Raw genomic sequence first — 12,693 nt, 5'->3', positions numbered from 1 at the left:
TAGGAAAATAAGAACTGTTCTTAATTTATAAAGATATATGGATGTAAGCAGATTGGGCCCTGGGTCCTAATTTAGAAAACCAGCTATAAAGGATATTTGGGGGATAATTGATCTGGGCCTCTCTAAAGCTTGAGGCCCCCCCTTGCCCAGGACCAAGGGCATCCAAGTGTCCTGCCTTTCCAGATGGCCAGTGTATTGATCATGCCAGAGGAAGGTTGACATCATCATCAGCCTATTCCAATGATGATACAAGCTCCAGTTGCCATGATAACAAAATATGGTCCCTAGCACTGGGAGAGTGTCTGGAATATGATAGGAGCTTGAAAATACTGTTTTGAATGATTTACCAGTGGCCTTTAGAAACGGACTGTTCTTGCTGGGTAGGTTCTCTCTTAGGTCTCTTGATTGGGGCGATGGTTTCACAGGTTTATGCAAAACTCACTGACTGTATACTTTAAATATGTAAGTTTATTATAGATTAATAATATCTCAATAAAGCTGCTTTCATTTTTTAAAATATCTATTTTGGCTGCACTGGGTCCTAGTTGTGGCATATAAGATCTAGTTTCCTGACCAGGGATCAAACCCAGGTCCCCTGCATTGGGAGTGCCAAGTCTTACCCTCTGGATCAACAAGGAAGCCCCAATAAAGCTGTTTTTAAAAAGAATAAATGAGTATTGTTTTAAAACACTGAGTTTGGGGATGCTTTATTTGATTGCAAAGGCTTACTGATACATCTCCATTGTTTTATGTTTTGCTAAAACATTTCCCATCTCATCAGAATGAGAAGCAAGGGCCATTTCCCAAAATGTAAAGTTCAGTTTATCAAGGCTAACAGAATAGATACGTCTGAATAGCAGACATCAAACCCATGGGGCGCGAGTATGCCTAAGTGTGGTGTCGTGATGGGATTTTAGGCTCTGAATCCCGAATTACCTTTTAACTGCCCGTGTGCGTGCTCAGTTGTGTCCGACTCTTTGTGACCCCATGGACTGTAGCCCACCAGGCTCCTCTGTCCGTGGAATTTTCCAGGCAAGAATACTGGAGTGGGTTGCCATTTCCTACTCCAGGGGATCTTCCCAAGCCAGGGATCAAACCCCACGTCTTTTACATCTTCTGCCTTGACAGGCAAATTCTTTGCCACTGAGCCACCTGGGAAGCCCAACTGCCTGTATAACCCTGGACAAATGACCTAATCTCTCTGTGTCTCATTTTCTTTACCTGTAAAATGGGGAAGTTAACAGCACCTACTTCAAGAGTTGTTTGAATGGAATGAATTAATAGTGTAAAGCACGTGGAACTATTCCTGGAGCAGAGTTGGCCTTCCATAAACGTTAGCTACTAATCTCACCAAACTCGAAGGACTTTAGGCATTTTTATACATTTTAAGAGGCAGAATCATACAAAATCCAATCAGTGATATAGAAACTCAGGTCAGAATTACAAATTTCTATGAACAGAGGGAAGAATTAGGTAACGGGATGATTCAAGCTCAAGGAAATGGACCAAGAGCTCTGAGATCACCCCACAAGGGAGATCTCGAGACATAAATACGTTTATAGATGCTTAAATGGCCTGGGAGGATCACAGGCGAGAATCTTGGCTAAACGTCTCAGATCTTTATGTGACTTTGAATGGTTGAGTAGGTATCCTCAGAAATTGCTTAAGTACTTTTTACCCTCAGGAAGAAAGTACATGACTTAAGTACAGAAATGTAAAAAGAACAAAAACTGAAATGTTAATATTTTCATTTGAAGGCAGTTTTGCTATTTTATATCCTTACACTGTTAAAGAGAACTTGGCTTATTAGAATGGATTGCCTTGTGATTCCAATTTAAAATATGTCTGGTAATTGATCTGCACTTGAGATTTTACTCTTTCATACACAGGACTAGATGGTTCATCAAACTTCAAAGTTGCCATAGTTTTAAGCTAAATGTGTTAAGTTTATAATAATTGCTTAATTACTTGAGAAGATTTATCAGCCTATTCTACTTAGGAAGTTAAGCAAACATGTATGCTGGATAATGCAATATGAAATGTTTAAAGGAGTTGAGTTTGTAAACGAGACCAAAATTAACAAAGCCTTCTTAAAAGTGAGAGCTAAACTTTGCTAGACCTCTAATTAAAATAATAAATTATTAATATGGAAGCCAAAATTAAGAGATTAAGGATGAATTAGGGTTTGTCCTTTTGTGTATAACTTTAATTAATTGAATATTTATTTTTAAAAAGCTAAACAAACCCCTAAATAATCTTTTTGGCACACAAAAACTCCTTTTAAGGGCACCCAAAAACTAATATTAATGTGTATATGTGTGTATGGGTTTGAGTTGTTTGAGACAGTCTCATCACCTCTTGGAGTGTCCCTGGTGGCTCAGTGATAAAGAAGCCACCTGCCAATGCAGGAGACACATGTTCAGTCCTTGGGTCAGGAAGATCCCCTGGAGGAGGAAAGGGCAACCCATTCCAGTATTCTTGCCTGGAAAATCCTATGCAGAGAGGAGCCTGGTGGGTTACAGACCATGAGATCGCAAAGAGTTGGACATGACTGAGCACGCATGCACGCATGCATCACCTCTTACTTCTCTATCTTTGTGGGGCCAACAATAGGACCCATCCCAGCAGGCCCCTCAGCTGACCAACCGGCCCCCTTCAATTCACACAGAAACTGCGCACAGGTCCCGACTTTGCCTGCTGCAAACACCCATCACCTGTTATGGGTCCCCTAGGACCCAGAGCACAAAAGTGTTCCCAGCCCCCATGAGACTAAGGTTGTGGTTCATAGTGTCCCCCAGAGCGATGTCCCACCTCTGAGAGATGGTGGCATGCAGACCTAACCCAGGTGCCCCAGGCCTCCGGCTCCCTCCAGGGCTCAGAACAGGAAGAGCAGGTACAAATTCTCTCTGGCAAAGTCCTCATGGGCCACCCCCTCCAGGTGAAGGCCCGTGCCTGGCAGCAGGATTGCCCGGGTAGAAGAGCTGACCTCACAGATTGGGGTACGCACACAACGCTAGAATGCTCTCAGCCCTGGAGGACGCTGAAGAACTTGGCTGGTGACCAAGGTCAGGGCCAGCCTCCCCTAGCCGGGGATCTCCACCAGTACTGCTTCTAAACGACATAATCAGGCTAACACATTCTTTTGTCCTCTGGCTGTGGTTTACCCGCTCACCTGAGAAATCATGCCCCTGGGAAATCCCTCCCAGCGATGGGTGGGAGGCCCAGGTGTGTCCTCAAGTGCTGGAAATCCCCTTTCCCTCCCACCTTATCTGAGCTGCAGAGCTGGGTACAGTAGCTTTCTCCGCCAGGCGTGCAAGTTAGAGGCAGAGCTCAATGAATCCATCAGAGGAATTCTTTCTAATTTAACCCCAAGAAGTTTCTTTTAAAACAGGCCCCAGAACTGCTGTGTCACAGTAAGGTTTGGTCTTTTCTTTTAAAGATTGGTGTGTGTGTGGGGACAATTTTTAAAGTCTTAATTGAATCTGTTACAATATTGCATCTCTTTTAAGTTTTGGGTTTTTTGGCCATGAGACATGTGGGATCTTAGTCCCCCAACCAGGGATCGAACCCACGTCCCCTGCGTGGGAAGGCAAAGTCTTAACCACTGGACTGCCAGAGAAGTCCCTGATTTTAGTTTTCATTAGCACCCACCCTGGAGACCCCAGGGCTGCCCTGGTGGCTCAGACCAAAGAATCTGCCTGCAATGCAGGGCTCGATCCCTGGGTTGGGGAGATCCCCTGGAGAAGGATATGGCAACACATTCCAGTATTCTTGCCTGAAGAATCCCATGGACAGAGGGGCCCAGTGAGCTACAGTCCATGGGGTCACAAAGAGTGGGACATGACTGAGCAACTAACACTTCCTTTTACTTTCGAGACCCCCGGGGAAGGAAGGAGGAGGAGAGGTAAAGGTGATGGAACACAGTGAGAAGTTCTCCTTCTCCGACCAGGTTAGTCGGCTCTAGGGTGACACTGGTCCCCACTGTGAGCAGGAATGGAGATGAAGCCAGGATGGTGGGGAGTGCAGGCGGCCAGCAGCAGCCAGCCTCTTCTGGGTCTCTCACTGGCCCACTGCGGTGGGGTGGGGTGGCTGGGTGTGGGAAGGGCAAGCAACTTGGCAGAACTCTCAGGGTGAAACCAACACAAAGAAGCACTCGCCTCTTGCCTCTCTTTCTCCCAGGTGCATCCTCCCAGCACCACCTGTCAGGTTGCCCTCACCCCTCCTTGCAGTGAAAAAGAACTTGGAGAAATTAACATCCCCTCCCAAAAAACTGAAAAGTATTTGAAAAGAGAAAAAAAAGTTTCCCAGCAAAACAGGAAGAGCAGGAAGAGGGCAAGTTTGCACAGAGAGGAAAGGGAACTGCTGGGAACTTTGCATTTCTTCCCATCTGTTTTGCATTCACTAGAAGAAGGAAGGTTCACCAGGGCCAGGGGGCCCACAGGAGTGGGAATCGTCCAAGGATTCTGTCATGGCTCAGGAGTCAGCTTCACCCTATCGTAGCCTGGACCACCTCTCCCCTGTTCAGTCCTGCTGATCCTGCTGGGGACCACCAGCAATCAACAAGCCAGACAGTTGTTGAAGAGAGAAACAAATCCTTTTACTTTGGGATGTCTTTGCAGAGAAGCTTAACTAACCAGCAGACCAAGGGACTAGCCTTCTCACCCTTGCTCATCTCTCTATTAGAGGGTGCCCAAGCTTGGAGAGTCTTAACACAGCTCTCCCTTTTTAACCACAGCCTACTGCCTCCCTGGGCTTCCCTGGTGGCTCAGATGGTAAAGAATCTGCCTGCAATACAGGAGACCTGGGTTTGATCCCTAGGTCGGGAAGATGACCTGGAGAAGGCAATAGCACCCCACTCCAATATTCGTGCCTGGAGAATCCCATGGACAGAGGAGCCTAACAGGCTACAGTCCATGGGATTGCAGAGTTGGACATGACTGAGCGACTCACACAAGCTCTCTGCCTTCCTGGACTTACATCCAGGAGGCTGGACTGGGGTTGATTGGAGAAGCAGTCACTGCTCAGTGCTCAGAACCTCTCCAACCACCTGAGGCTTTGCCGCTACATCAGCCTCGATCTCACTGTGCCATGACCCATCTCCTCTCGCCATGAGCTCTCTCCTGGAGTTTCGTTACAGATATGAAAACAATGCCCAAGCTCTCCTTTGTGGCCTGTAAGACTCTGCACATGGGGCCTGTGCCTTCCTGGAAGACCTCAGTCTCCACTTCAGGCTCACAGATTTCCTTCGGTCCCTCAGATACACCAAGCATGTCCCTGCCTCGGGGCCTTTGCACCTGCTGTTCCTTCTGCTTGAAAAACTCTTCTCCCAGGTCTATGCAGCTGCCTCCTTTTCCTTGTGCAGGGCTCATCTCAGATCCAGCCCCTCAAAAGGCCTGCCCTAACCGCCCTAGCTGAGCACCCCACCCAGCTCCCCTGTTCTCCCTACCACACAATCTTAGTCTTACATTGTTGTTCTTGTTGTTCAGTCACTCAATCATGTCTGACTTTGCAACCCCATGGACTGCAGTACACCAGGCTTCCCTGTCCTTCACTATCTCCTGGAGCTTGCTCAAACTCATGTCCATCAAGTCAGTGATGCCATCCAACCATCTCATCCTCTGTCATCTTCTTCTCCTCCTGCCTTCAATATTTCCCAGCATCAGGGTCTTTTCAAATGAGTTGGCTCTTTGCATTAGGTGGCCAAAGTATTGGAGCTGCAGCTTCAGCATCAGTCCTTCCGATGAATATTTAGGGTTGATTTCCTGTAGGATTGACTGACTTGATATCCTTGCTGTCCAATGGACTCTCAAAAATCTTCTCCAGCACCAGTTTGAAAGCATCAATTCTTTGATGCTCAACCTTCTTTATGGTCCAGCTCTTACATCTGTACATGAGTACTGGAAAAACTACAGCTTTGACTATACAGACCTTTGTCAGCAAAGTGATCTCTGCTTTTTAATATGCTGTCTAGATTTGTCATAGCTTTTCTCCCAAGGAGCAAGCATCTTTTAATTTCATGGCTGCAGTCACCATCTGCAGTGATTTTGGAGCCCAAGAAAATAAAGTGTGTCACTGTTTCCATTGTTTCCCCATCTATTTGCCATGAAGTGGTGGGACTGGATGCCATGATCTTAGTTTTTTGAATGTTGAATTTTAAAACAACTTTTTCACTCTCCTCTTTCACCTTCATCAAGAGGCTCTTTAATTCCTCTTCTGCTTTTGGCCATTAAGATGGTGTCATCTGCATATCTGAGGTTATTAATGTTTCTCCCGGCAGTCTGGATTCCAGCTTGGGCTTCAGTCAGCCTGGCGCTTCACAGGCCTGAAAATCATGCCCTTGTCTTGTGTGTTCCACCTCTGCAGCTGCCTTCATAACAGTCTTCCGGAGGGCAGGGATCTATCTGTCTTTTCTCTGTCGCACCTCCAGCACCTAGAATAGTGCTGGGTACATGGGTGGCACTCAGTAATGTGAGTTGGTTGGCTGCCCAGTGTCAGGGAAGGGAGGCGGGTGTGCAGTTTGGCCCTCGGGGAGGTCATGCTTTATAGGAAGTGATAGCAAGTAACCAAACAGAACTCTTCTGTGCTCTGAGAACTCTGCAGGCACTCACATGGGGCCAAGGACGTCTAGCCAGTTCTACCTGGGGGAACAGAGACAGTTTCATACAGGAGGATAAATCAGGATTGTGTTTTGAAAGATATGTAGGTGCTTCCCAGATGAACTGAAGACACGAAAGTGTGAAAAAGCAGGGACCATTCAGAAGACAGCAGGTGGTTTGATGAGATCAAAGGAGGGGGTTGTGCAGGGTGGGGGCAGGGAAGTGAAAACCCTCGGGAGGGGCCCCTTTGCCATGAGAAAGAGTTCTTGCTGACTTCTAGAGACAGCGATGAGCCACTGAGAGGGGGTTCTCCCTGTTGATATTTTAGCTTCTTCCAGTGTTGAAAAGTCTTAAAAGGAGGAACGACTGGGTCAGAGCTGCTTTTCCAAAAGATCCTTCTGCCAAAATTGGCGTTCCCCGTATCCCTTGCCCAATTATGACTCTATTCAGGCATATTTCCAAAAGTCTCTACTGCTCTCCTTCTAAAAATAGTTAGCCTTTCTCTGGGGGCACATAATTTCACAGCACAATATTTCAGAAGGCAATGTACGTGTTTCCATTCTTTGAGACTCATATTGACACCTGACTGCAGATCTTCAGCTTCTTTGTCCGTACTTTTGTTAAGTCAACTTACATCACATGATGGATCTCACTTGGTACCGGGAAGAGATGCGGGGCATCTGATGAATGTAGAACTTAACGTGTTGTTCATCTCAGCTTCAGCATCTCCCTTGTTTGGATAGAGACCCAGTATTCTCAACAGTGAAATAGAATAATGGTATCCACCTCATAGGATTATTTTGAGGAGTAAATTAGTTAATATCATATGTACAGCACTTGGAAGAGTCCTTGAAACATGACAAATGCTATACAAAGTGTTTGGTGTCCACTGACCAATACAATTTTAGTTTCTAGAACTGAGTTTCAGTGGAAGAAAGGGTTGTAAGTATACACATTGTGTGTGTGTGTGTGTATCTTTCTCTAGTTATGAGCCAGACTGGAGCATCAGTCAGTCAGTTCAGTTCAGTTGCTCAGTTGTGTCTGACTCTTTGCGACCCCATGAATTGCAGCACGCCAGGCCTCCCTGTCCATCACCAACTCTCGGGGTTCACCCAGACTCACGTCCATCGAGTCGGTGATGCCATCCAGCCATCTCATCCTCTGTCGTCCCCTTTTCCTCCTGCCCCCAATCCCTCCCAGCATCAGAGTCTTTTCCAATGAGTCAACTCTTCGCATGAGATGGCCAAAGTACTGGAGTTTAGGCTTTAGCATTATTCCTTCCAAAGAAATCCCAGGGCTGATCTCCTTTAGAATGGACTGGTTGGATCTCCTTGCAGTCCAAGGGACTCTCAAGAGTCTTCTCCAACAACACAGTTCAAAAGCATCCATTCTTTGGTACTCAGCTTTCTTCACAGTCCAACTCTCACACCCATACATGACCACTGGAAAAACCATAGCCTTGACTAGACGGACCTTTGTTGGCAAAGTAATGTCTCTGCTTTTGAATATGCTATCTAGGTTGGTCATAACTTTCCTTCCAAGGAGTAAGCGACTTTTAATTTCATGGCTGCAGTCACCATCTGCAGTGATTTTGGAGCCCAAAAAAATACCCCATGAACAGTATGAAAAGGCAAAATGATAGGATACTGAAAGAGGAATTCCCCAGGTCGGTAGGTGCCCAAATTGCTACTGGAGATCAGTGGAGAAATAACTCCAGAAACAATGAAGGGATGGAGCCACAACAAAAGCAATACCCAGTTGTGGATGTGACTGGTGATAGAAGCAAGGTCTGATGCTGTAAAGAGCAATATTGCATAGGAACCTGGAATGTTAGGTCCATGAATCAAGGCAAATTGGAAGTAGTCAAACAGGAGATGGCAAGAGTAAACGTCGACATTCTGGGAATCAGCGAACTAAAATGGACTGGGATGGGTGAATTTAACTCAGATGACCATTATAACTACTACTATGGGCAGGAATCCCTTAGAAGAAATGGAGTGGCCATCATGGTCAACAAAAGAGTCTGAAATGCAGTACCTGGATGCAATCTCAAAAATGACAGAATGATCTCTGTTCATTTCCAAGGCAAACCATTCAATATCATAGTAATCCAAGTCTATGCCCCAACTAGTAACGCAGAAGAAGCTGAAGTTGAACGGTTCTATGAAGACCTACAAGACCTTTTAGAAATAACACCCAAAAAAAGAAGTCCTTTTCATTATAGGGGACTGGAATGCAAAAGTAGGAAGTCAAGAAACACCTGGGGTAACAGGCAAATTTGGCCTTGGAATGTGGAATGAAGCAGGGCAAAGGCTAATAGAGTTTTGCCAAGAGAACACACTGGTCATAGCAAACACCCTCTTCCAACAACACAAGAGAAGACTCTACACCAGAGTCTTGGACATCACTGGATGGTCAACACCGAAATCAGACTGGAGCATATACATATATAAATCTCCAGTGTCACACACATATTGTGTGCCCCACAGAGTTCCAGGTGCCATATTTGTGTTATCTCATTATCCTTATAATAAAACTACAGGATGTGCTTACTTATCAGCGTGTGTTCTCAGTCGCTCAGTGGTGTCCAACTCTTTGTGACCCCATGGACTGTAGCCCTCCAGGCTCCTCTGTCCATGGGATTTTCTAGGCAAGAATACTGGAGTGGGTTGCTGTTTCTTCCTCCAGAGGATCTTTCTGACCCAGGGATCAAACCCATGTCTCCTGTGTCTCCTGCATTGTAGGTGGCTTCTTTGCCACTGAGCCACCTGGGAAGCCCTACAAGATAGGCATGAAGAAAACTGAAGCTCAGAGAAGTTGAAAACTAAAAGTTGGCACAAATCACATCTGTTTACACCTTCATCCCTCCATGCACCTCAGTTCCTGGAGGGTAGAAATCCCACCTCTTCCATCTTTGAGTTCCCTGAGTCCAACATGGCGAGGGAAGGGGACACCCAGAGAGTGTTTGCTGGGTCTGAATTCACACATATGTTATAGGGTCAAACTTACTCTCAAAAATCCCTTCAATGGCCCACTCATGTGTCCAAAAAATATTTATTGAACACCTTATATGAAGAGTACATCATGAGACACACTGGGCTAGAGGAAGCACAAGCTGGAATCAAGATTGCCAGGAGAAATATCAATAACCTCAGATATGCAGATGACACCACCCTTATGGCAGAAAGTGAAGAAGAACTAAAGAGCCTCTTGATGAAAGTGAAAGAAGAGAGTGAAAAAGTTGGCGTAAAGCTCAACATTCAGAAAACTAAGATCATGGCATCCAGTCCCATCACTTGATGGCAAATAGATGGGGAAACAGTGGAAACAGTGTCAAACTTTATTTTTCTGGGCTCCAAAATCACTGCAGATGGTGATTGCAGCCATGAAATTAAAAGACGCTTACTCCTTGGAAGGAAAGTTACGACCAACCTAGACGGCATATTAAAAAGCAGAGACATCACTTTGTCAACAAAGGTTCGTCTAGTCAAGGCTATGGTTTTTCCAGTGGTCATGTATGGGTGTGAGAGTTGGACTGTGAAGAAAGCTGAGCGCCGAAGAATTGATGCTTTTGAACTGTGTTGTTGGAGAAGACTCTTGAGAGTCCCTTGGACTGCAAGGAGATCCAACCAGTCCATCCTAAAGGAGATCAGTCCTGGGTGTTCATTGGAAGGACTGATGTTGAAGCTGAAACTCCTATACTTTGGCCACCTGATGTGAAGAGCTGACTCATTTGAAAAGACCCTGATGCTGGGAAAGATTGAAGGCAGGAGGAGAAGGGGACGACAGAGGATGAGATGGTTGGATGGCATCACTGACTCAATGGACATGGGTTTGAGTGGACTCCAGGAGTTGGTGATGGACAGGGAGGCCTGGCGTGATGCGGTTCATGGGGTCACAAAGAGTGGGACACGACTGAGCAACTCAACTGAACTGAACTGAGGTGTCAGACTGTGGAAGATGTGGGAGGGACTTTCTCTCACAGAAGCTCCTCTCCACTGACCTGAGATGCCTTTCTCATTCTTCACTAGCAGGCAACGCCTCTGCATCTTTTAGGTCCCACGTTAAATGTCCCCACCTCTGAGACTTCCCAGCCTCCCTTCCTCTAGGCAATGGGATGCTCCCTTATCTAGCAGGATGTTTCATTTTATAGGTCAGCCTGCCTGGGCTATGGGACACCCAAATAGCTGGTACACATTATCATTCACTTGTCTGCATTAGATTCAGTATGCCACGTAAAGAAGTCTACTCTTACCGATGTAGAAGGGCACCATGGTATTCACTGTTGTTGTTCAGTAACTCAGTCATGTCTGGCTCTGTGCAACCCCATGCATGAACTGCAGCACGCCAGGCTCCCCTGTCCTTCACTATCTCCCAGAGTTTGCTCAAACTCATGCCCATTGAGTCCATGATGCCATCCAATCATCTCATCCTCTGTCATTCCCTTCTCCTCCTGCCCTCAATCTTTCCCAGCATCGGGGTCTTTTCTAATGAGTCAGCTCTTTGCATCAGGTGGCCAAAAGTATTGGAGCTTCAGTTCCAGCCTTTCAATAAATATTCAGGGTTGATTACCTTTAGGATTGACTGGTTTGATCTCCTTGCAGTCCAAGGGACTCTCAAGAGTCTTATCCAACACCACAGTTCAAAAGCATCAATTCTTCAGCGCTCAGCCTTCTTTATGGTCCAACTCTCACATCCGTACGTGACCACTGGAAGAACCACAGCTTTGATTCTATGAACCTCTGTTGACAAAGTGATAACAGTACCCATGGAGGACCCAAATAAAACCAAAAGGTGGAGGAATGGCAAATTCCCTTTCTTTTTGAGCTGGGACATCGATCTTCTCCTGCCCTCAGACATTAGAGTTCCTAATTCTCAGACCCTCATACTTGGGGACTTATCCCAGAAGCCCCCTGGTTCTCGGGCCTTTCACTACTGGCTTTCCTGTTTCTCCAGTTTGCAGACAGCAGACTTGTTGAGTTTCCATAATCATAAAGCCAATTCCTATAAGAAATCTCCTCTTACATATCTCTGAGTGAGTGTGAAGTCTCTTAGTCGTGTCTGACTCTTTGCGACCCCATGTAGGCAGGCGCTTTACTTTCTGAGCCACCAGGGAAGTCTTCTTATGTATCTCTATATACATGCTATTGGTTCTGTTTCTCTGGTGAGCCTTGGCTAATATATCTAGACCCCCAGGGCATCTTAAACATACCTTTTGTAGTAAGTTGAATAAGGCCCCACCCACCAAATAGGTCCCCAGAACCTATGAACATGATACTTTATATACTTTACATAATATGTAACTCTATGGTGAAAAGTACTCAGCAGATACAATTAAGGTAAGATATGTCAAGATGGGAAGATTGTCTTCAATTATTTGGGGGGCCCAATGTCATCACAAAGGTCCTTATCAGAAGGAAGTGGTCAGTCAGTCAAGGGAAGGCAAAAGTAAATATTAGAGTGAGCCAAGGAATGCCAGCAGCTTCTAGAAGCTGGAAGAAGCAAGGAATGGATTGTCTCCCTAGAGCCCAAAGACACAGATCTGGGCCTTCTGACCTCCAGAACTGTAAGATGAAACATGTGTGTTATTTCAAACCACTGGCCTGTAATGTTACATCACTGCTGTAATGTTATAGCAGCCATAAGAAATGAATGCATCTTTATTCAAGCATGGGTAGCGATGCCTTTCTCACCTCAGAGCTCCTCAGGCCTGGGCAACTTGGTTTTTGACAGTTGAACACAAAGCCTGAAAAAGGACTCACCGGAGCTGCTGAAAGAACCAACAAATGGGTTAATGCTTCCCGGCTTCATCCAGCTGTCTGTGTTCTGCAGCCTGAGAACACACACACATTCATATCCACGTAGCTCACCTGTCCAACCACCTCCACCACCCCCAGGAGGGCAATTCTTTACTCACACAGAAGCCCACTTTGAGCTGGACAGCAAATAGCTATTTCTCAAGAGCATGTGGACTTTAAGAGGGGAGGGGGATCTCGCCCAAGGTAATAATTGGACAAATTAGCAGGCTGGTAGGGATGAGGAACAGAAATTTTGACGTGGTTGACTTGAAACCACAAGAATTGGGGTTGCACCACAG

This window comes from Bos indicus, chromosome 5 (genome assembly GCF_029378745.1).
Source record: "Bos indicus isolate NIAB-ARS_2022 breed Sahiwal x Tharparkar chromosome 5, NIAB-ARS_B.indTharparkar_mat_pri_1.0, whole genome shotgun sequence".
NCBI lineage: Eukaryota > Metazoa > Chordata > Mammalia > Artiodactyla > Bovidae > Bos > Bos indicus.
The sequence above is the reverse complement of the archived record's forward strand: the minus strand, read 5'-3'. Positions refer to the sequence as shown.